The sequence below is a fragment of the Lissotriton vulgaris genome, chromosome 7 (assembly GCF_964263255.1).
Source record: "Lissotriton vulgaris chromosome 7, aLisVul1.2, whole genome shotgun sequence".
NCBI lineage: Eukaryota > Metazoa > Chordata > Amphibia > Caudata > Salamandridae > Lissotriton > Lissotriton vulgaris.
In genome coordinates, this window is record NC_141695.1 from 386,900,170 (window position 1) to 386,922,264 (window position 22,095).

Consider the following 22,095-nt stretch of genomic DNA (forward strand, 5'->3'; position numbering starts at 1 on the left):
ATGTGGGCATGTGGAAGGCTACCTCCGCCAGGTGCAGACAGGCATGTGGCCCTCCCGCTCCTGTCCTTGCGCTGCTGGGTGCAGGGATGGGGGAATGATTCCCTTGCAGGGTGACCAGATGGCTGTACCCCTCTGTACAAGTCATTGGGAGGCAAGCAGCCCTGGGAAGAAGCCTCCTGAGCACCGGCCTCAAAGTGCATGGCTATTTCTTTCATCGATGGACTGATGTGTGACTGGATCCTGCCTCAGTTGCCATGGGCCATCTGGTTGCCTTGCTTCATGGCCATATGGCCCATGGTTCTATAAACCCCCACTTTATGGGGGCTTATTAGTCTAGGAAAATAGGCTTCCCGGTCAGGTCTGTGGGGAGAGGATGTGGCCTGGGCTTAACTCTCCTTGGCTTCCTGGGCTTAAAGAAGGTGGAAGGCACCTACCCATGGCAGCACCCTGAGCCCACGGTATGGCAGTGACAGTACCCAGGGCAGGGTGGCTGCAGGGCTGTGGAGGCCTTTCTTGTTCCTGTACTGGATTTGGGATAAAGAGCGGAGACCAGCCCTAGAGAAGCCCTCAGCAGACAACTGGCCCCAATCTCGAATGGTAGCGAAGCCCCGCGCCACCCATGTGTCGACAGGCCCAGCGCAAGGCTTAGCATTCTCCTAAGAACGAGCAGAGCATGGCAAAGGGGAAGCGGCAGGCCCAGGAAGCCCTCTCCCCCTTCTCTGGCAGGGAGGGAGGCCGTGGTCACGCCCTCGGTCAGTGCTCCAGTGAGGCCCGGGCTCCATGCGCCGGTCCTCCATGCTGCCAAGCGTGCAGCAGGGAGAAATGGGCTCTGTGGTCATGGACAGGGGGCCTACCTGAGGAAGGTCCAGACTGGACTCTGGTCGATCGGGCATTGTTGGGCCTATTTAGTGAGTGTGGGTTGCTTGGTTGGAAACACCTGGCCATGGCCTTGGTGAGGGCTTCCGAGCCACAGGACTTAGCTCTGCAGGGTCAGTGAGCCAGTAGGCCTGGGTCTGTGAACCCACCAGGGCCTTGGGTTCCCTTCTCCTGCCAGGATGTCATAAAGGGGATGCTATTCCTGCATGGCCGGTTTCAGAGGATCTGAACGGGACCTCGGGTCTTCTGCTGGGCCATGGGGCATACATACTATTCCAGTGCTCCCACTTCCAACCAGCCACGTCGCAGATGGCACAGGACGGGGTCCTACGGGACATTGGAGGCTTTATACTGCTTGGCTGGGCTAAGAAGCATGAAATGGGACCAGGGCTCCGGCAGGACCTGGGATGGGAGGCCGAGTTCTGCCAAGTGCCCAGAAAACCTTGAAGGATTTACACATATGACCCCTTGCTAAATTCAGAATGTTGTCTACTTTTCAAAAATGCAAAGCTTTCGGGGATCCACCATGGGTTTCACACCTAATCCTTTCTGTGTCGGTGCCGTGTGAGGTTTCCCGTGTTGAGTCAAATGAAGCTGCATTCTCCACTCCTAGAGGTACCCTTCACTAGTCGGCATTGTTTAAGATTGGAACTTACAACGGTATCTGATCGTCTTCGAACCTCCAACTTTCATTCTTGATTAATTAAAACATTCTTGGCAAATGCTTTCACTGTGGTTCGTCTTGCGCCGGTCTAAGAATTTCACCTCTAGAGGCACAATACGAATGCCCCTAGCCATCCCTCTTAATCTTGGCCCCAGTTCTGAAAACCAACAGAATAGAACCAGAGTCCTATTCCACTATTCCTAGTTGAAGTATTCAGGTGGCTGGCCTGCTTTAAACACTCTGCTTTTTTCAAAGTAAACGCTTTGGACCCCCAGGATACTCACTCAAGAGCATCCAGGGGGTGCAGCGAGGAATGAGATGAGACAAGCAGTAACTCCCGTCGCGGCAGACCCCAGCTCCATCTCAAGATCCAACTATGAGCTTTTTAACTGCAGTAACTTTAATATAAACTATTGGAGCTGCAATTACCATGGCTGCAGGCAACAGATTTGACTTAAAATGGATCCTCGTTAAAGGATTTAAAGTGTACTCATTCCAATTACAGGGCATCGAAAGAGCGCTGTATTGTTATTTTTGGTCACTAACTCCCTGAGTCGTGGCTGGGTAATTTGCACCCTTCTGCCTTCCACAGGCTCCCTCTCCGGAATCAAACCCTGATTCCCTGTTACCAGTGGTCACGGTGGTAGGCACAGAAAGTACCATCGAAAGTTGGTAGGGCAGACATCCGAATGTATGATCGCTGTCACGGGGAAGTGCGATCGGACCAAGGTTATCTGGATCCACCAAAGCGTATGATTGAGCCCGGATTGGTCATGGTCTGATAAATGCACGCATCCTGAGAGGTCAGAGCTGGTCTGCATGTATTGGCTCTAGAATTACTACCGTTATCCAAGTAACAGATGGAACGATCAAACGAACGATAACTGATCCATTGAGCCATTCACAGTTTCACTGGACCGGCCGTATGTACTTACAAGTCCATGGCTTAATCCTTGAGACAAGCATATGCTACTGGCAGGATCCAGCAAGTAGCCACACCTGCTGGACGGGGTTGTTGGGAGCCGCATATCCATCCCGACCGACCTTCAAACCCCTGAGAAGCCCGGTGGGGAAAACCATACACCTGGGGGGCTTTCTTGGGGAATCAGGTGCAATCACACGAGCACCGGCAGGCCCATCCATCTCTGCGGAAAGGAGAATCGGGCCGAGGTGCAGCCTGATAGAGACCAGGGGTTCAGTGACACCCCATGGAACCGTCGTTCTGAGGTGCTGCAGAAATACGCTGGGCGGAGGAGTGTGACAGTGTGGCACGCGGGGGACCAGACCACCAGTCGGCCTTTCCGGGACCTGGCACTACCAGACCCCTTCCACTCTGGTCAGACTACTAGGGGGCGCAATCTGCTAGGCAGTCCATCCCTAAGCAGACCAATTGTGCCTAATCGATCAGAGTACATAGCGCTTGCCAGGCCCTCCCTGGTAGGCTGCCTTGCACAGGGATGCCAGCTTCACGTCCCTGGTTGCTCCCAAGCAAGGCAGGCTTGGAGGAGAGGCTCATCTGAAAGAGCTGGGAGGCAGGTGCAGACCTTGGCCCCTGGGGGCCCCGGTGGGCAGGCCCAGGCCCTAGCTTTGCCTGCCTCAGAATCACCAGACATCAAGGGGGTCCAAGGTACCCTTTCCCTAGTAATCCGGAGAAAGAAATACCACTCTTTATTGTGATCCGTGTGCACTGAGTGACAGGGTACCAATGGTGCAAACGTGCACAGCCTCCTTAAGCCTTGGCTGGGATCGGGGAGGTAAATGAGCCCCCATTGGAACTTCCGGGGCGGCTCAGCCACCCAGTAGTGCAAATGGAAAGGATTGCACGCAACCAGATGGCCAGGCTCGAATAATGGCCATCTGGGCGTGCTGTGTATTAAAACACAGGGCTTCCGCTTGTCCTTTGAGGGGATGGGGGCTCTGCAATCCTGGGGCTCGAAGCCCCACATTGGCTCAGACATGGGGCTGCGAGGGAGGCCCCAACGGGCCTTCGATCCGTGGCCTGAAGGCAACTTACCACGTGGGAGAGTCCTTTCCATGCTCAGTAGAACCCTTACCAGGGATCTTGGCCATGGAGCAGGATGGAACCCAGGTCGGAAGAGTCCACCACGGAGCCCAGCGGGGCCTCGGGGTCCTATCGGAGCTCCTGGGCCCGGACATGCAAGGAAGACCTTTCCAGGCCTGCGGGACCCCAAACTGGGCGCTTAGTCAAGCAGTTTGCCAGAGGACGGAGCCCAGGATGAGGGGTACCCCCACTGAGGCCCCAGTTGGAGCTCCTGAACCAGGCCAAGCACAGGAAATCTCCCCGGGCTCCTAGTACTATTCGATGTCCTTGATTGTGTTGTTCAAAAAAGTAAAGAATGTTTGGATTACCATTGTGTCACTGAAACTGAACTGGGACTGATAGGTATCCTGACATCACTGCCTATGCAGAATTGTTTATCAAGTTAGTGGCAGGGCTATAGGTCAAATGGTATTACTTCCTCATCGTAGTGCCCTTATGGGTTAGGAATCTGACCCCGGCAGATCTGGGCACCGACAAAATTCCATATCACCAAATCTGGCCTTTAATTGGTCTCTTGTGAACTCCCCAGCCAAACGTTGTAGCTTTGCAGAAAGTGATGAAAATGGCAGAAGCACCATCAAAAGACAGAATCACTAAAAAAGTACCACTATGACTTCATACTACAGAATGACATAACCACACTCACAGGTTTTTACTGTGATAGCGTGGAGCTACAAAGATTCTCATCTGCAAATGGTAATTCTTTGCATCAGCAAAATCACCCCTGTGGCTCAGGTGGGGTCTTCATGTTTTTCGGTGATGGGCTTGAGCTTTAGGCCAGAGGAATATCACATTAGATTCACACTGCTATGGCATCTGCCCTTCCATGAGTCACTTTTACCCTGTTATATTTTGGTATTTGAGGCTATATATGCTATAATTACTAGGAATTATATAGTCACATAATATTTGTAGAATTTGTACTAATGTGATGCCTACCCATAGAGTTTAGCTAAACTTTGTGTGCCACACATCCAGGCATACAAGCACTCAACAAACACATGGAATGTCAGCACAAGGATCTAGAAGTTGTAACTCAGCAAAGATTTACAGGAGTTGGGCTGGCGGGATGCTCTTCCTCCCTTGAACAAAGGAAAAGATTTGCGTGGGACTATTAACAAAATTCGATATTCTTTATGTCAACAACTCAGGACATGAACAATAGTCCTATGTCATCAAAGTGGGCTGTTTGGTGCACCAATCCAGAACACAGAAAAAGTTCTGGACCTTCACTTTACAATTGTACCAGAGGAAATGCTAGGTTAGCGGATTAACTAGATCAACAAAAAGTCAGGATAATAATTTCTCATGTAATCGAGTCACTCAGTTCAGGCATACATAGAGTATCACAAATCATTCAGTTTGTGTAGAAAACTGAAAGTTGGTACACACATTTGTCTTTGGACTAGTAATCATATAAGACCAAGACCCCAAGTGGATTTTGCCTATGACGGCATATGGTCTAATCGAAATCCAAGATGTCCTACAAATATCAAAAAATAATTTCAAATCTTCTGATTTGCATCAAAGTTGGATCAAAGGTTCGTTGTACACATCAGTGCATGCCCACGTTGGAGCAGGACTGTGATGTCATCAATATAAAATCAAAATGGCCACCAATAAGAATGCCAAGAATAAGTAACACACACTGTAGTGAAAGTAAATTTATAATTTGCATCATTTGTATCCTTACTACTCATAATATGAACATGTGGCTAATGTTTCCATTATAATTAAACAATACAAGACTATGTCAAACCCTGATAACATTTCTATAATATGAAACAATAATGGTTTGAGTTTGTTTACTATCTTAATCTTGATAAGAGTTTCCACTACAAAAGCAAAGGTCGGTGCACGGGAGGCTCACCTTTGAACATTTGCACTGATTTCTGATTTCGGCATGACTTTTTGCACCCACAACAAATAAATTCTTTGCACGTCGTAGATGCCTCCGGAATGGTTGTCCAATGTGGTACCATTACTCTATTAATCTGCTTCCAGTGCCAATCACTTAAATTCAGCAATTCTTGCATGGGCACTAAAGTCTGACCCTAAACAAGGCCAGCTTGGATCCCAGATCGTTTAACCTGTTTCGAAGTTAACAGGATCAACAGAAGTTGGTCGATCTGACAGAAATTTAAATGTGGTAGTAGCAGAAGATAGTGCCATCCAGGTATCATAAGCTGATTTCTTCCTTCTACCATCAAAAGCTAACTTGGTGTCACAACCTGTAAAAGCATGGTACAAGGGCAGATATTCACATATATCAATGCCTAAGCTTGCTGCAATACTGTGAGCTGGTATGTAGCAGAACGGTTTTCCTGTACCAAATGCTAACCACAATTCTTGACATCCAATGTTTTTAAAATTAGCAGTCACAAGAACAGACACATCAGTATCTACTGTACGATTCATTATTTTGGAATGACCTTCGGTTGCTGCATGGAAAGAATGAAGCATACCTCGTGTGGCCACTTCCGCATGATCACAATGAAGGCTCCCTGTTTTCCGTTTTTACTGATTTTTACAGATAAATACAGACAGAAAAAAATAATTTTCTTGTCTGTATTTATTTTTAAATGTGAATAAAAACAGAAATTGGGTTGCTTTTTGATTAATTCTAAATACAGTCTGCCATGACTGCCAGGCCAATAGATGTGTGGATTAATAGATAAGGGGGTTGAAAAAGAAAGGCATTTTAGTAAAGAGGCTTCAACAGCAGTAGATTTGCACAAGGTTGATACTTCAATTTGCATATTTTCATATAAGTGCACTGATTTATCTTCTGCAGGTGTTCACAGCACTGAAACCTGGTAGACATTCAAACATGAGTGCATATTTATCGGTTAAATAAATGTGGAAATATACAAATTTCTGCTTAATTTTTGCACAAAACCCAAAATAAATATGGATAAATACAGATAAAATAAGCAAAAAATAAATATGGATAAATAGAGACGGAAATGGCAATAAAATAAATACCATAAAACCAGGAGCCCTAATTACAATACAATATAATTTCGAAATTTGTATTTAGTGTAGAACTTGCACCTTTATCCTGACAGGTGGCAATTACTTGCTTCTCTCCGATGTTAATAAGTTGCACATATCTACTCAGTAAACCAAACAACTCTGTCTTGTTTTTGTCTTGTCTAAAGAAACTATGTCAATCTTTGGGTACAGGAGAGTTAGATTCAACTCGCTTGTGAAGACCCTCACCCTTTTTTCCTAACAGTTTGCTTGATCTAACACAAGATTGAATCATTTCACGTTCCGTGCTTGAGTTTCTATGTGGGGTATAAAAACTGTTGAAGCGTAATCATCAAATGTTTTACAAGACTTGGGAGTTAACAAATTAACTATAGTTGCTCCATCTAATATATTTAAATCAACTTCTGGAGCAGTGTTGCGTATGGTGGTACTTCCGGCAACACAGTCCAATAGCTGTGACTTCTGTCCTTGTTTGAGTTTTCCATGTACAGATATGGATCGTGGAAAAGACTGATTGTCTTGCTTGAAATATTCTTCCAAATTACCCAATAAATAATCTAGCAAACAGATTGCAATTACGTTTTAACAAGGATAGTTTGTCTTTGGACTCAGAAGTTTAACGCAGGTTGGTGCTGACTAATTCAAGTTTGTTCCTTGGTATTGTATCTGTTATGGGCTTTGAACACATTTGCAACACTTCATGAAAATAGATGTTATATTGCAATCTACCTATTTCATGTGCTGTTATCACCAACATGATAACTGTAGCAGGCAAACCTCTGTTGCTATCCAGGTTGAATAGATCTCCTCCATAAACTGATTATCAACTTCCTCAAAGTACAGTCAAGATTTGACGTCTTTTGTGAAATGTTTTTGTACACGAGTTATTTGTTCATGGTGGCAAAGGACATCTCTTCCTTCATTGTATGCCTTCAAAACTTATATTTTTGAGAATTCTCTCTTTTAGTCTTGTCGAGTTAACCTAGTCTGCAGTGGAATCAAGCTACTTTACTCTGCTTGTGTAAAGGTTTACTAAGTCACAGAGCTTGAAAAATGTTTTAAAAGCAAAGTCCTGTGCATTGAACTGGGACTATGAACTTCAAAAAGTGCTTCCTAAATCTAACCAGAAATAGCCTGGCCTTCCTAAAAAAAGAAAGTAAGCAAAAAAATTCATCATTTGAAATCCCTAGATAGCCTGGGACAGTTACAAAAGGTGGAAAAAGGGGGCCCTTGAAAAGTGGAGTACCTGGGCCAGAGCCCATGCCTTTAAACATCTCTGGGAGTTGATAGATTGCAAACAAGCATTGGCATAGCCAATTGGTCTTTCCCGTTGGACCTTATAAGTGTTTAGCCATGCAGCAAACAATCCTGGGTGGTGTGCCTTTAGAGATTGAAGAGTTGGCACTAGCAACCCTGAATATTTTATTTATTTAATTAATTATTTTTAATAATGTATAATAACCTTTAAACTTTTTAGAGCTTATAAACCGCATTTTTAATTTTTGCAACACATGCCCACTATTTAAATAGATTACAGCTGAATGCGTTTACAAACTTTCAATATTTTTTCATTGTTCTCTGAACTGTAATTACATGTCTTGTCATTTCCTACAGTAAAATAGCAAGACAGTGAAAAATTTGACAGTTTTAAAGAAAATATGCTTGTCCAGATTTGAGAACTCAAAAATTGGTGGACGAAGATTTTTCGCACCTTATTAAAGTAACAACTCTTTGATTGGATGTGTTGCAAAGCTGTATTCAAGACAGTGGGGGGAGTAGCACCTTTTCATGCAGAGCTTAGTGCCTTGTCTGTAGTGTTGGAGCACATACCGGGTGAAGGGAAGTTGGAAGGTATGTTGGGTTGTATGGTAAGCCTAGGCCTACAGCTATAAAATGTTCTATCCGGAATTAATTTTATAGAGCATGTCTCACTTCATTCTTTCCCACTTGTACTTACTCCATGCAAAGAAGCAACTCACTTTCTACATAGGGTCAGGCTGTATAAATACCATTACGTACGTACAATAGCAGAGAGTACATTTGCATGAAGAAAGTCAATGAATATTAAGTCATAAACTCACAAATTATAATGGTAGTGCACTTTGCACTTCTGAAATGTATTCATCATGACCACTGAAGGTCTGGATGGACCGGACCCTGTAATCCATAGAGTCATCCTAATTTTCATGTTCGTCAGTGATTTTCTATCTCCTGAGTAGCCAATGTCTTTGTATTGTTCCAGCCAGTGAAACCTATAGTTACATTCATTGAGGCACTTTCTAATCTCTGAACATGGGATCAGGGATTGCAAGAAGTAGAGATTGAACCTAAATATTAATCTTTAAAAGTGAACATTTGTGGAAGAGCTCAGCAGGCAGCCCTTTAATTAGGGCGAAGTAGTGCCCCCCCCCACCACCACTACCCTCAAATAAAACAATAATAAAACAGGTTTTAAACCTGTTTTATAATCATTTTATTTGAATCCCCTGGACCCGCCCCAGGACTCTGATGAGTCTTGGTGGGGTTCCAGGGGATGACACTGCTGGTGGGGGAGTGAAAGTGCTCTCCCTTCACTGCACATGAGGGTTTAGCCGGCCACCTCAGGCCGGCCAAATCCTAGTGTGCAGTGAAGCTCTCTCCAGCTGCGTTGTTGGGGTTGGAGAGAGCAGACATGGGCTCTAGGTCTGCCTGGGAGTGCAAACTGCCAGCACTCAGGCCAATCCCTATGCTGATTTTAGGCAGCATCAGGATTGGCCGCAGTGAAGTCTCGAAGTCTGTGCCCAGAAGCAGGAAGAGTGCGATGCGGCGGGAGACAGCGGCAACGGCGTTAATAAATGTTTATTTTTATCCCTGAAGCCCCCCCTCCCACCTCCCTCCCTCCTCTTGCCCGGCCTGCCACTTTGTCAGGGGATATGCCGCTACTGAAAGAGCTGTTGATTTCCAATTACACTACCCATTTTTATGAAATGTATTCTGTCCGTCAGGTAGAAGTAATTTTTGAATGCATGCACATGTAATTGTATGGAGATGCTTTCCTTCTCTGTACGTGTGTCCACAGAAAAAAATAGATTCACCCGACAAACCAAGTTGATTGTTTGCATGTATGTCTAATTTGTATAGTGCGTAATGTTTGAGATATCCAAGTGCGTGCCACTTGCAGTCTGAAATAGTGATATCATCTGTGTGCAGTGTGCTGTTGCTGCTTCGATACTAGATTCCTAAATTAGATTAAAGCTGCATCTATGAGTGATTGTTGTTATTGGTGAGCTCCTGGTAGTATATGCCTGTTGAACTGGGCAGTGTTAAATCGAGGAAGGGGTATGCCGCTGACTGTGTGACCCGCAGGGGAACATGAGAAAGGCAGCGCGATAGTGCCATTAGTCGCAGCGCTAGCCAATGCAGGGGGGGGGGGGCGGAGAAAGGAGGAAGCGGGGCTCCTGGCCCCTCCCCGCGTCCACCGGACACCGGCCAAGGGGTGGGCTCACCTGTTGGGAGGGGTGTACCCCCCCCCCCCCCTATTTAACCACGGCTCACCCTCGGCCCGGCCTCTTTTGCAAGCTGTCTGCCCGCAGCTCAAGTGCTGTTCCCTCCCTAACCCTGACCCAGCAGCTCGAGCGGCGGGCGGTGTGATAGAATGTTGTATTTTCTTTTTTGTGTTGCAGGCGGAGTTACAGGGCGATCTGGAGGCAGACGGGTACAGTAAGGGTACCTCTGCGGCAGAATCGTACAGTAAGGGTACCTCTGCATGGCACAGTAAGGGTGCCAGAGCTAAGGACCAGGAGCCGCAGGAGGTTCCGGGAAACCGCAATGGCGCCCCGTTAGTCCTTCGGGCGGTCGGGGGGCCTGAACCGACCGGGGGTGTGCCACACCGCCACGCCCTGACTGGGGGGGCGGGAGTATAACAAAGATGGCAATGTGCTGCACCGTCAGAGCATCGACTCACCGTGCAAGACGGCTCTTTAGGCATGCGGGTCAGCGAGGGGCTGCCTGCTTTGGATCGCCCGTAAGATGACCCGCCTAAACGTCATACGTTGTTGTATGAAAATAAACCTGCAACAGTTCTTTCCCATACCACGTGTCCAGAGTATCATTTGGGTAGGGATGGTGTTATGTGTGAACAGGCGGGAGCGAATGACGGTGTGGGCACTATCTTTCATATTGGTTCTTGAAATAGTCATTTTAGTTTTTTCTAAACTGTAGATGGATTCTACTTGGAACTACACGGCAGCCCCCTGCTCCTACCTCGCTCACAGATGCCATCTTGAGTCTGAAGAGGCCCCTAGTCTGTTCCCTATTAAAGAAAGGAGCTTTTTAGATGTATGTGTGGAGAGAACCAACAGGGATGGATAGTTCTGCATCTTAGTGCAGGAAGCGCAGAGAAAGGCCACATCAGCTTCTTGCAGATCAGGAGGCATTTCGTAGATTGCATTGGCGAGCAATTGACACAAGGAAGAAACTTGTAATGGGAACTTCTGATCGCCATCTTGGACAGGAGCGCGTACTATAAGTTACCTGGCACAAAATAATCTAGCCACAGACACTGTATTGTCAGACCATCAAGAAAGACTTACCAGCTTTCATAATATATAGCTCAAGTAAAAATAATAACACATAACTGAAGCTTCTTAAAAGTTTGTGCCCCTCATGTATAATTTTCTTTGGAAGAGCAAGGTGTAAGGAAGCTGATGGGCCATAAAAGTTGGGGTATTTATTGTCCTGGTGCGCCTGCATCATGCAGTATTGTTGTAGATGCTGCACCGAGGGATCTATGTACTTAATATGTTTAGAGCAGAGGTCTTTAAACTTTTGTAGGTTGAGCCCTCCCAGCTGATTTTTTGTAGATGGTGGGCCCCCCACCACCTGACAGATATTTCTGGAATCTGGTACACTACATAATCGACTGCCACGCACATATCCCGGGCCATAGCCAGCAAATAATGTTCAACACAATAAGAGTGTTTAGTAAACTGCAGGTTTGTGAGTGGGTGTGGTGAAATGACAGAGGCTTATTACACAGCTCAAACACCATTTTCCAAGATAAAATGTGAGCAAATAGTTTTTACTATGTTGCTTTGTTTTACACATAACGTTGATTGATAATAACACCACCAACATAAATGTGATGGGTGTGCCTGTGTTTCGCCACAGAGACGGTCAATCTGTGGATGGAGTTTTGCTACTGCCATCCTCGGGTTGTGCTCCACATCCAGTCTTGAGCGGTACTCAGGACCAGATGTAGGTAAATGTCATTTACCGATTTTTAAATGCCGAATTTTACCGATTCGGTATTCAAAAATCGGTAAATGACATGTAGGGAAAAATTCTGTATTTTTTACCGAATCGGTAAGATTCGGTATTTGCTATTGAATCCTATGGGCCTTGAAGCCCATAGGATTCTATAGCAAATACCGATTCGGTATTTACCGAATCGGTAAAAATACCGAATTGCTAAGGGGGACAGGGTGTCACTTTGACACCCTGTTGCACCCCTGTAACTGGCTTTTGCACCATGTGGCACACAGACATGCCCTTAGGGCATGTCTGTGTGCCACATGGCACAGGTGTACATGCACAGATGTGCATGTACACATGAATTCGTAATTTACCATGCAATTGTATTGCATGGTAAATACCGAATTCTTAATGCCCTGTAGCACTGTTAGACATGCTACCTACATCTCAAATTACATATTCGGTATTTTTACCGAATGGTAAATTTACCGAATCGGTAAAATTTACAGAATCGGTAAATTTACGATTCTGTAATTTTACCGATTCAGTAAAAATACCAATTCCGTAAAATTACCGATTATGTCCATTTTTGGTGCCCCTACATCTCCATAGCCCTTTACCGGTCGGAAACAGCCGAAAATCGGTATTTTCGGCCGATTCCGATCGGTAAAGGGCTACCTACATCTGGCCCTCAGTCTTTAATACTGCAAGTGCTGAGAACCCAATCTCACATAAATAGAAAGAGCTGAAAGGCAAGAGAGTTTTGATAGCAGTTTCTCTCAAAGCTGAATATTTTGCTGACATTTTCAGCCAAAACAGGGACTCAAAGGGAGACAGGGTTGTCAGATTTTAAGAGCACTCCCTAGCTCAGAGCTGGTACGCGAGTAACAAATCTTCTCTAGAAATTATTATAATGGGATAATTGCCCACCACCCAGTTATGGATCTGAAGACAACGTTGAAAGTCCACAGAGAGGGCACTGAACGAAAACCTAATTGAAAATTCCTTAGTGATACAATAAGTTGCTTGCCTGAAGCAGTGGGGGTTTAGGACACGATGGGCTTATGTTTAAAAAAAAAATAGGACTAATAATAAATTAATGATGTTGTATATTTTACTTCAGAGCAATGTTGTCTGACATACTTTTTGGCGGCAGGGACATGTTAAGGATTTTAGGTGTCCTGGGCCAAAAATATTTTGGGGACCCTTGTTCAGTACAGCTTTGAGTTTAAATGATTTACTTTCAGCTCTGCCATATCCTCTTTAGCCAGGCTACTGACGGTGCACAGGCACTGTAGTTGAAATTCTAAAAGCATTTACATCTAATATTCAGAGATTGTGATGTGTTTTCAATGTTGTAACAAAGCAGCAGCCCACTAATATTACAGCGAATAATATCTCTGAAATCCTCCAATTTCTCATATGTGAGGACCCTCTTGGATGTAAAATAAACGTTTTTATTGTTGTTGCATTAAACAAACACATTTCTCTGCAAATAGTAATAGACTCCCTCACATCCATTACATTAAAAAGAAATGAAACAAAACAGTATTTACAAGAATCTGTTTAGGAATTATTCCAGGCCATCAGGGCAAAAACAGAGCTGTCTCTATCAAAGTCCCCCTGGAAGGCTGGATTGCAGTGCATGTAAATGCGTAATTTAGTATGAAAACTGTGAAGGGGCACAGCATACCCATACATGTGTACAGGGGCGTAACTAGACCCGAACTTTGGGTGGGGGCTAACACTCCCAGACAGGGCTGGCCCTAGCGCTTGTCACACACAGTGAGCCAGTTTTTTTGGTGCTCCTTCCCCCATTTCCTCCTTCTCCATAAATGTCCTCACTACCACTTACCAACGATGCACCTCATCTCTGTATAGCACCTTTCTGGCAAACATTTCATTTTTTTATAGTGCTACTCAATGTTCACTCACACTCAGTTCAGTGATCTGCTTGGTACATGTTCTTTGTAGCAGGCACATTAAACCTCTGCACTGTGTGGGTGGCAGGAGTGCCCATGTGAGTGCAGGGTGAACCATGCGACAGTGTGAGAGTATTGTAGGAGGAGTGACTACAGGGTGAGTGAGGTGGCCATATGAATGAGGGTGTGGATCTAAGTGCAGAGTGGGGCGAATTAATGAATAGTTAGTGGTGGGCTTATTTGAGTGAGATTGCAGATTGAGCAGTGAGTGGGACAGGTGGGTGAATTGTCACATAAGTGTAGGCTAAGTAGTGTGCTCCTGTGACTGCAGGGTGAGGTACAGGGTGCACAGCGTGCATTGTGAGTGGAGAGTGATCACTGTGAGTGCAGCATAAGTGTGTGAGTGGTGTGAGTGCATCGGGATCAGTGTAATTGCATTTTGATCGCTGTGAATGCAGGGTGACCATGAAAGTGAAGGGCGAGACTGAGGAGCGAGTTTTCTGAATGCAATGTGCAATCCCAGACAGACTTGCAGTAACTCGGCATGTTATTGGCGGTGGCGTAGAGTTTCAAATGTGTTAAACTATTGCTATTATGGCAGTAACCAGGGATCAGGTTGGAGGAAATAAATAATGTGCTGATCCTGCAACAAACTCCCAGTCTTGTGATTAGGGTTGCCAGCTCATTATTTTGATGTCCCAGGCGGTACAAAAATAAACAGTCACATAAAGCTGTATTTTCAGCAATTGTCTATGCATACTTTGTAGAGCAAATGTAAATCAAAAGAACTTTTAATTGTGTTCTAGGGCTACCTGAATGATCCATAACTGATAATAAAAGGGCACAAAGACAAAAAAGTCAGATTACAAATTAATACATACTTCTTTATTTATAACAATATTTAGTGTCAAGACAAGCAAGCAATATGTAGGCTGTTTAAACAACACATGGCTGGCTGGCATTTTGTGTGACTACCTGTGTAATTTTAAAGAACTTTGTCTCCTTTCTGGGAAAAGCTAACCCTCCCAGGAAAGGGTTAGTTCTATAGAGCTGAAATACTTCAGCTGCAGTGGGAGGCAGGAAGTCTCCTCTGCTTAAACTGAAAGCAAACCAACAGAGTCATTTCAGCAATGAAATCAATTTTAAAGGAACAGGACTGTCTGTTCTTTGCTTTCGGTTTTCGCAGGTGAAGCATTTCAGCTGTATGAATTAACTCCCTCCTGGGACAGTTAACACAAGACAAAAGCATAAGCACGTCGTGCTCCATCGATTTCCCCCTCCCTCCCCCCTCCGTACCATACCGGAGTTCTCCAAGAAGTCTTGCTACCCTGGGAGCAAAAGTAAGATTAGAGTGGAATGTGTGTCCCCCCTGAGATGGTGTTGCGCCCCACAGATTGAAGAACTCTGGATGTGGTGGTGGTGGATGTGGCGGTGGTGGTGGTGGATGTGGTGGTGGTGGATGTGGTGGTGGGTGTGGTGGTGGGTGTGGTGGTGGATGTGGTGGTGGTGGTGGTGGATGTGATGGTGGTGGATGTGGTGGTGGATGATGTGGTGGTGGTGGTGGTGGATGATGTGGTGGTGGTGGTGGTGGATGTGGTGGTGGATGTGGTGGTGGTGGTGGTGGTGGTGGATGTGGTGGTGGTGGTGGATGTGGTGGTGGTGGTGGATGTGGTAGTGGATGTGGTGGTGGTGGATGTGGTGGTGGATGTTAAGTGATTCTGAACAAGCAGATGTATAACAAAGGCCCAGACAGCCCTCACCCAAACTAAGATCATATATGAAGACTGGCAGATTCAAATTGAAGCTGCCCCCCCCCACCCCCCCCCCCCACACACACACACACACACTTCAAAACAAGTCAATTGCCCCCCCAATTATTTTTTTCAAAATATTCCTGTTCCCTGCTTTTAAATGTTGGCGTGTACGCAAGACCTAAGTAAGTGACATACGGGAATCTTAGGGACACCTCAGTATATTTCGCAAGGGATCTGTCATTTTAAGCTGTGCCGCTGCGGGTAGAAATGACAGAATTAAATCTTAAATGTTGCGGAGCCTGCAGCTGGTATCTATTGACCCACCTCAGTGAACCAAATCGGAAAAATACATTTAAGAAGTTAAAAACTGAAAAATAAAACACAACATTTTTTCATTTAAATGACTAAACAATGCACCGGTCGACTTGAACTTTGGGAGAGATATGGATGGCTTTAGTTCACAATCCAACGTCTTTCATGCCCCTTTCCTTATTGAAGCAATTACGGTAGGTATAACGCACAAACTCTGCCTTGCTGCCTGTTAGCGCAGGGTTTCATAACCTTCAAACCGCAAGAAACAACAGGGAGTGGAAAACGACAGGCTCCTCGTTGGAAGGTAAAAGGACGGAGCAACAACGTTTGCACCTTTTCCTCACAAACAAGGAAGCTGCAATCACATTAGTACGGCCACCGACTGCCAGATCAGAAGGAGCCAACTGTGTTTTTCCTGAGCTTAAAAAACAAGCGCTCGAGTGAGACGCGCTAGATGAAACTTTATGAAGGGACACCCTACGTCCGCCCTGAGCCTGTAGAAAGCGCTAGAGCGAGACAACCTGAAAAGGGCGCACACTCATCTGACGGCTGGCCTCGGGGAGCTCAGTCTAACACGATCATATCTAATGCCCGAATCAGTCACTCGAGAGCCTTTAGAACTGTAGAACTGTGCTCGGACGGATGTTGTTAATCTGCCAGAACGGGAATCAGCGGCGAGGCAGGAAATATCTTAGCCAGCTCATGGGTGCTCCGTAACATGAAGCAAAGTGGAGGAGGAGGATGACACAGGTTTCCTTTAAACAGGAGCTCAGAAGACACCACAGGCATCTGTTGCACAGAGCGAGTCAAGAACACACTACAGCCCGTGGCGCGTGCAGCAACTCATGGCCGCCCGTGCCGATAGAGGAGAGGTGTGTTTACCTCTCTACTGCAGGAGGCAGCTCTGAGGTGAGGAGGGGGAGCCTGCTGCGCAGCCTGCATTGTGCCACCCAGCTGGTGTATAGGTGCCCCTGTTGAGTGTTTGGTGCTTCGGAGGAGTTAGGTACTTGATGCATGAGTGAGATTCTTTCTAGAGTATTTAGCAAACTGCTGTTTAAAAACAAGCGCTCGCCATGAAGCTGAGGTTTCTTTTCCTGATGGGCTGGGCTTTGAAGCTGTGAACAGCCGATGTCCGCACGGTGCCACCGGTAACTAACGCACAACGAGGGGGTGTGGCGGAAAGCAAGCAGAACGAGGGGGGGGGGGGCGGAAAGCAAGCACAACGAGGGGGGGAGCGGAAAGCACGAGGGAACAGACGCACAACGAGGGAACAGACGTCAAAAAACTTACCTGCTCAGGGGTGGGAGTCTCTGTCTGTTGCGCGGCCAGACAACGCCATGACACCACCATCTTTCTCCGAGGCGAAGCAGAAATGCCACGGAGAAAGCATTGTTATTTTCGGATTCGGGGGGGGGGTGGTTTTCTTTCTCTCCTCTTCCCATTGGCTGGAAGGTAATATTCCAGCCAATGGGAAGAGGAGAAAAAGAAAAGAGAGAGAACGCAAAAAAACCACCCCTGAATCCCAAAAAGACGGGGCTTCAACGGAGTTACGCCCCTTTCCTCCAATGGCTGGCCTCCGTTTAGGAAGCCAGCCAATGGAGAAGAGGGGCGGGTTTAAGCCCCTTACTAAAAAAACATAAGATCTCCTCTGCAAGACTGTGCAAGCGCAGTCTTCGCAGGCGGAGACCTAAAAATTACTCTCTCTGGACGTTTCAGATGGGCAATCAACTCAGTCTTTTGTTTTCTATTGTTCTTGTGATGTACTGACTTAGAGTTACTGTATTTTGTTAATCTACTTGATGTGCCCGAACCCTGTGCTAACCTCCCTTAGTGTGTGATGTATGCATGGGGAGCATTTATGGTGATTGGTAATACCACTACATGCTTAATGCAAGTATGTGATTCTAAGGACAGTGGGATCCATTTTGCCCCAGGTAAAATATGTCATAAGATGGTAGCTGATGACAAATTACCAAAGTCCATTGATGGCATTCTTTAGCTTTGGGCTCAGTATCAGGCAGTAAGGTGTGCGAAGACAGATACAGGGCTACTTCAGCTACGCAGCAAAGACCTTTTGGAAGTAGCCTGTTGATTGCCTCTTCCTGAGCATGGCCACTTGGCTTGAGGAAGGGTGTGAGAAGGTGGAGACAGCGGTTACCTTTGTCATGCAGAGGAAGTCATCCAAGCAGGGCCTGCCCCTTTTTCTCTTCCAGAAGTGCTACTCCCAAAGGCAGATGGCTGCCAGGTGGAAAGTCTTTATGCATGATTGCACTCATGTTTTGAATGCTTCTGTTTGAGAAACCCCTTGTCACTGCCTGATGTGGATGTCATCACCAGGAACAAAGTCTGTGCATGCTCTGTAGAACTGAGGTACACGAATATATAGAACCACTTTGGAATGGTTGCAAGACAATAAAAATGGGATCAACGTTCCCTTCGTACAACATGACTAATATAAAAGTGGGACTGAAACTTCCCCACTGGATTCCAGATTCCTCACTGAGTGGAGAGGTGGTACCTTGTGGTTAGTTTTGCTTACAGCCAGTCTCTCAGAGGTAAAGTGACATCTCGAAGGGTGTTGTAACAGGAGGAGGAGACGGCGTTGACCTGCTTAGCCATGGAGAGGGAAGAGTCGCGGATGAATCCTAGGTTGCGTGCATGCTCGATGGGTGTTGATGCTGTTCCCAGTGTGGTCGGCCACCAGGAGTCGTCCCAGGCTGAGGGGTTGGGTCCGAGGATGAGTACCTCCGTCTTGTCCGAGTTCAGCTTCAGACGGTTGCCCCTCATCCAGTCGGCGACGGCCTTCATTCCCTTGTGGAGGTTGGTTTTGGCGGTGTGTGGGTCCTTGGTCAGGGAGAGGATCAGCTGGGTGTCGTTGGCGTAGGAGATGATGTTGAGGTTGTGCTAGCGGGCCACTTGTGCGAGGGGGGGCCATGTAGATGTTTAACAGGGTCGGGCTGAGGGATGATCCCTGGGGGATGCCGCAGATGATGTCAGTGGCTTCGGATCGGAAGGGTGGGAGGAGGACGCTCTGGGTTCTGCCGGTGAGGAATAACGTGGTCCAGTCAAGGGCCTTTTCTTGGATTCCGGCTTCTAGGAGGCGTGTCTTTGGAGTGTGATGGCAGACCATGTTGAAAGCGGCCGACAGGTCCAGGAGGATGAGGGCTGATGTTTCGCCGTTGTCTAGTTGGCGCCTGATGTCGTCTGTGGCAGTGATGAGGGCTGTCTCGGTGCTGTGGTTTCGTCTGAATCCGGACTGGGACGGGTCCAAGGTGTTGTTGTCTTCCAGGTGGCGGGCCAATTGCCTGTTGACGATTTTCTCGATGACCTTTGACGGGAACGGGAGCAGGGAGATGGGCCAGAAGTTCTTGAGGTCCTTGGGGTCTGCCTTGGGCTTCTTGAGGAGGGTGTTGATTTTGGCGTTCTTCCAGCTTTCCGGGAATGTCGCTGTTTCGAAGGAGATGTTGATGACCTTCCGTAGTTGGGGTGCGATGGCTGCGTCTGCTTTGTTTGTTTACGTGGTGTGGGCACGGGTCTGACGGAGATCCTGAGTGGATGGAGTTCATGACCTTGCGAGTCTCGTCGTCATTGACATTGGACCAGGAGGTCAGGCGGATGGAGCTGGTGGTGTTCACAGGGGAGGTGGAATCTGGCATAATCTGGGCGGTTGTAGTGTTGAAGCTGTCGTGGATGTCAGCGATCTTGCGGTGAAAGAAGGTGGCTAGTGAGTTGCACAGTTCTTGTGAGGGCGGGATGTCGTTGGCGCTGGAGTTGGAGAGTTCCTTTACGATGCTGAAGAGCTCTTTGCTGTCGTGTGCATTGTTGTCCAAGCGGTCTTTGAAGGAGGATCTCTTGGCTAATCTGATGAGGTGGTGATGTCTGCGTGTGGCGTCCTTGTGGGCTGCGTGGTTGTCCGGTGTGCGTTCGTGGAGCCATATTTTCTCCAGTTTCGGGCATGTGCATTTGAAGGTCTGGAGCTCGTCAGTGAACCAGGTGGCTCTCTTGCTGGCATGACTGTTGGAGGGTTTCTTGAGCGGGGCGAGGGTGTTGGCGCAGTCGTCGATCCACTATCTGAGGTTGCGGGCTGCGGCGTCTGGGTTGGTGGTGTCGGTGGGTGGTTCTGGGTGAGGGTGGTGATCAGCCAGTCTTCAGTGGCTTTGCCCCAGCAGCGGCGAGGCAGCTGTTGGGTGCGGTGGTGCGTGGTTGGTTTCTTGAAGGTGAAATGGATGCAGCGGCGGCCGGTCCAGTGGAGTTCAGTGGTGTGGTCGAAGGCGACGTGGGTGCCTGTGGAGAAGACGGGGTCCAGCATGTGGCCGGCAGCGTGGGTGGGTGCGGTGACGAGTTGTTTGAGGCCGAGGTTGTCGATCAGGGTGGCGGAGTTGGCGTTGTTGTTGTTCTCGAGGTGGAAGTTCAGGTCCCCAAGGAGGATGTAGTCCGTGGAGGCGAGTGCGTGGGTGCTGGCGAGGTCGGCGATTGAGTCGCTGAACTGAGCCCGGGGTCAGTAGATGAGTGTTCCTCTGTGGGTGGTGTTGGGGTCGGTGTGGATCCGGAAGTGCAGGTGTTCGGCGGTGTGGCGGATGTCGTCTGCGTGGCTGGCGACCTTGAGGGTGGACTTGTGGACGATGGCTATTCCTCCTCCAGTTCCGTTGGCGCGATCCCTGCGGGTGATCTTGTGGCCGTCCGGGATGGCTATGGCTATGTCGGGCGCCGAGGAGTCGTTCCACCAGGTCTCGGTCAGGAAGGCCAAGTCTGGGGTGGAGGTGTCGAGCAGATCCCAGAGCTCGACGGCGTGTTTGCGTGCAGAGCGGGTGTTGAGGAGTATGCAGTGGAGGTGGTTGGGTCCAGTCCTTGGAGGTTTGGTGGTTCTGTTGCAGGTGAAGCTGCAGGTGCAGCAGGAGAAGGGTCCGTTTCGGGGCTGCCTGGAAGCAGGTGTGTTTTCGGCCGGCGTTGAGTGCGTGGAGGCTGCTGGCGTTGTAGTGGAGTCTGGTGTCGTGGCGTTAGAGCGGTCCAGGTGTTTTGGCGCTGGGCGTGGTCCAGGCATGGATGGGCGCAGAAGGGCTTGCCTTAGGCGCGCCTTTGGCGCGCCAGCGCAGCTGCCACCATTTGAAGGGGAGCTGGGAGGGAGGAGCAGATTGGAGCGGGAGGCGGAAGGCAGGGGATGGCGAATAGGTGCGGGGGCAGGGCCGCAGAGGCAGCAGCGGTGGGAGTGAGCAGTGGACACGGGGGCAAAGGAAGAACAGCGCCCAGGAATGGACAGAAAACAAAACCAAAATGCAGGGCACAGGCGCAGGTGGAGCTGCAGCGGGGGCGACCTACCTGGAAGGTCAAGGGTCGCTTTCCTCACCGCGCAGCTGCCGCCATTTGAAGGGGAGCTGGGAGGGAGGAGCATCGGGGAGGCGGGAGGCAGGGGATGGGATTGGGCGCGGGGGCGGGGCCGCAGGGGCAGCAGCGGCGGGAGTGTGCAGTGGGCACGGGGGGGGGCGACGGAAGAACAGCGCCCAGGAATGGGCAGAAAACAAAACCAAAATGCAGGGCACAGGCACAGGTGGAGCTGCAGCGGGGGAGGAGCGACCTACCTGGAAGGTACTTGTGGATCCTAAACCCTCTATCATCATGAATAGAGACACTCAAGTATTCACACTATGACCAAGAATTTACTTTTTATGATTTTATTCAAATCAAAACCTATCATCGCACAAGCAATATGAATAGTGGTTACTATGAAAATAAACAAGATAGTGTCAATGATATTTGTTAATAGATTAAGAAAAAATACTGCAAGATAGTGAAAGTATTTTAGGATTTCTCTGCATTGATCCCCAAAACCTCCCTTGCCGTGACTAACTACGCTGATCTTAGTACAAAAAGTAGCCTAGTTTTATTACTAGATGGCCTAGCACACACCCACGTACCTTTTAGAACAATGGAGGCAGTGTTTCAGCAACAAAGACAGCTCTTGTTTCTTTCTCTGTGCCTCAGTGGCTATGATGTCATCAGGCAAGTAGATAAGCCTGCCTGAAAACTAGATGTGCCGTCATTCAGTACCCAGGAAGGAAAGAAAATGGTCACAACTCTCATCTAGACGTGTCCCTCAGTCTGCAATCCATGGTTTGAAGATTCCACTCTATCTAACAATGCTTCAATGTAGCTTACATACTGCTGGAACACTGATGCCGGTACTGAAAGCTCCGATGCCGATGCCTGCTGCTGAGAGAATTACATGTTCGCGACAATGCGAGCAACAAGCTAACATGCCGCAGCTGAGGTAATCTGTGGAGC

At 47.8% G+C, this 22,095-nt stretch overlaps 1 protein-coding gene and 1 pseudogene across 1 annotated transcript in view; one reads left to right on the plus strand and one right to left on the minus strand.

The window, feature by feature from the left end:
* Positions 1 to 22,095, plus strand: part of LOC147701707 (uncharacterized) — a 332,276-nt gene that overhangs the window by 23,980 nt on the left and 286,201 nt on the right. The gene's annotated exons all lie outside the window — the stretch shown is intronic.
* LOC147701709 (18S ribosomal RNA) lies at positions 1,507 to 2,529 on the minus strand (annotated as a pseudogene).